The sequence below is a fragment of the Pteropus alecto genome, unplaced genomic scaffold, assembly GCF_000325575.1.
Source record: "Pteropus alecto unplaced genomic scaffold, ASM32557v1 scaffold146, whole genome shotgun sequence".
Taxonomy (NCBI): Eukaryota; Metazoa; Chordata; class Mammalia; order Chiroptera; family Pteropodidae; genus Pteropus; species Pteropus alecto.
In genome coordinates, this window is record NW_006442107.1 from 7,911,669 (window position 1) to 7,915,169 (window position 3,501).

Consider the following 3,501-nt stretch of genomic DNA (forward strand, 5'->3'; position numbering starts at 1 on the left):
AACAAGATTTAAAGCCTCTATATTTTTTCTTCTACATTTTTAAGCATAAAAACAAAATTTGCCAGGTATTCTAGAAAAAAGTAACAAATAACCAAAATTTAAGTGAAAAAGAATAGTCAATAAATTTAGGCAAATGGTTTATCTAGATTTTAGTGTTCAGAAATGAATTTTAAAATAAATATGATAAATACATTCAAAAATATATTTTAAAAGACATCAAATTTTATCAGATAACAGATCTATAAAACAAAAATAATTCTGAGAGTTAAAAAAATATATAATTAAGAATAGAATAGTGAGCTTAACAGTAGAAAATATCAAGATTGAAGCAAATAAAACTATAAAAGTAATTACAGAGAATTGGATAAGGGCATCATGGAGCTAACGAGTAGTAATCATAATCCAAGGAGCAGATTTATTCAAGATAGATGAAATACCTGAAATATACTTGCCAAGAATTTTCCAAGAATAAAAGACATAAAGCCAAAGAATAAAGAAACTATACATTCAAATATTATAAATTGGGAGAAAATATGCCTATGTAAATTAGAGTAAATTTCTGGAAATGTAAAGATAATTTTAAAATTTTAGGAAATCACCCAGAAAAAAGAAACATCTTTAAAGGCATAACAAAAACATGACTGCTGACTTTAGAACAAAACAGTAGCATTCAGAAAACATTGGAATGACAGTTTTAAAGAGTAGAAAGATAACAATGGCCAAGTTAGAATGCTGTATCCGTTGAGAATACGCTTCAAAAAAGGAAGATAAAATACAGAAGCATTAGAACAAAATAGCCAAGAGTAGATCTGCACAAAAATAGTCTTTATCTAAGAGAGTTCTTCATATAGAAGAAACAAGAACCCAGAAATAAGTATAGTAATACAGAAATAAATGAAAAACAATTAAAAGAGTAACTATGTAGGTAAATCTAAATACATATTTTCCATTCAAAACTATATAATAATGATACCTTCTGGGATTTGAAATGTACATTGAATTTACAAATATAGCAACAGTAAAAAATAAAGATAAATGGACATAAAAGACTAAAAGGTCAGATATTACTTAGAATATGATAAAAAGTGTTAATTTAAAATAACCTATAATAAGTCAATGATGCATGTTTTAGTCTCCAAGATAACCACTAATGGAAAAAAAGCAACACAATTCTTAAGTTACAATTTAACAGGGTGTAGGGGGCAAGAGATAGAATGAAATATTAAGGCAAGAAAAGAAAAAAGAATAAAATAAATGAGGCAGATGGAAACAAATGTTAAAATAGCAACTATTTTGGAAATATCAGTAATTGTATTTAACATAAAAATAGATAAAAACTCTTGTCAGTCTATGGCCATGCCACCCTGAACAAGTCCGATCCCGTCTGATCTCGGAAGCTAAGTAGGGTCGGGCCTGGTTAGAACTTGGATGGGAGACCACCTAGGAAGACGAGGTGCTGTAAACGTGAAAAATAAAAAAATAAGGGATTGTAAGCTAACAAGGTCCTTGCAATCTGTGATGTCAACCAAGAGTTTCTTCGCCTAAAAAAAAAAAAAAAAATCTTATCAAACTGGGTACAAAAATAAATTTCTACTACATATGGCTTATGATTCTTATAGATGAAGAAAAAGCAAGTTTGAAAATTAAAGGATAGGAAAAAGTTATATCATGTAAACATAAAACTAAGGAAAGTTAATATTCCAATATGAGAAATTTCTAATATTAGTAAAAGTAAACCTCAAGGACACAACTAAAGATACAGAACATTTAATAAGATTTAATTCATAAGAAGGCAATAATTATTATTATTACATTGAATTTTATTAATGAAATACAGGCAAAACAAATGTTAGATATGCTAAAAATTTCAAAGAAATTAGTCACATTAAAATAAAACTCAAAAAATTATTTGCTTGTTTGAGTAGATGCAAAAATAAAAAAATAAAAAAACACTCATGTATAAAAATTGTGTAGAAAACTAGGAAAATAAGGAAATTTATTTAATCTGACAAAAGAATAACAAAGTATACAGCAAAAATTAAATTCAGAGATAAAATATGAGAATCATTCACCCTATGAATGGAAATGAAACAAGAATATTCATTATCACCACTTTTATTCAATGTGCCATATAGGTCATAGCTAGGACAGAAAGTCAAGGAAAACAGTGCATGGGATTTGGAAAAGAGGGAATAAAATTATTGTTATACCAGAAAACAAAAGAGTATTTCAAAAATATTTTTTTAAATAGATAGATTTTTAGAATTAACACATGCATTTAATAAATTAACACATTAATAAGAATTAATTAATTTAATAACATGTACTTTACAAGGACAATATACAAAATCAATTGTATTACTATATATCAGCAACAACAAATAGGAAAAAATTATAGAGTTAGTACCATTTAGAGTAATAAACTAAAATATTTATTAATGAAATTTAAGAAAAAATGTTTGTCTTCTACACTAAAATCTGGAATGTAAAATTTAGACAAAAGAATACCTAAACACTTAGGGAAACATTATTTTCATAGATTGAAAGAGACGTGTAAAGTTGTCAATTCAACCTAAATTAAAAATATAAATACAATGTAATGTCACTGTATCCCAAAAGATTTTCATTTTGAGAAATTGGCAAGCTGACTCAAAAGAATACGTATGGAATTGCAAAGGGATGTGAATGACATATATCTCTCCACAGCCCTATACCCAGAGATTATATAAAGAACTCTTAACTCTCAATTTTAAAAATTGACAACTAATAGAAATATAGGCAAAAGAGTTAATGACTTCATAAAAATTATTCAAATATAAAATGTACTTTACATTATTAGTCATTAGGAAAATGAAAATTAAAACCTTGATGACATATCACTACTTTACCAGAATAACTAAAACTAAGACCAAAAAAAAAACAAAGCAATGACAGTAACGATTAGATGACTCAAAGAATTAGTGAGGATTTCGAGCAACTGCAACTCTCAGAACTGCTTGTGAGAATTTAAGTTAGGATATTTTTGAACAACTTTTTGACACTGTATTCTAAAGGTGAAACTATTCCTCTCTTTGACCTGGCAATTCCACTCCTATAGATTACATAAATATGAGGAACAAAAGACATAAACAAAGGTATTCCTAGCAATATCATTTCTGGCAGCAGCAAACTGAAACAGCTCAAATGTCTATCCATACTAAAATGGATAAATAGTGGTATGTTTATAAAATGACATGCTATGTAATTGCAAAGAATGAACTACTGTTGCATGCAAGAACATGAGTGAATCTTGAAGTCATAATATGGTGCCAAGAAGTCTACACAAACATTCATATAACATATTATTGTATTTATTATATAAATTAAATTTTAAAGGCAAACTGTATATTCAATATTTCTTGGGGATCTGGAATTGAATCAAAATCTAAGAGTGATTGTATCTGTGCTGCAGTCAGTGACTCTGTTCTCTATAGAACCCTTAAGACAGTTGGCTGCCTTAAT

The 3,501-nt window shown here is 27.6% G+C and overlaps 1 pseudogene; it reads left to right on the plus strand.

Annotated features, from left to right (window-relative positions):
* Positions 1–1,346: 1,346 nt before the first annotated feature.
* LOC112469342 lies at positions 1,347–1,465 on the plus strand (annotated as a pseudogene).
* Positions 1,466–3,501: the final 2,036 nt, after the last annotated feature.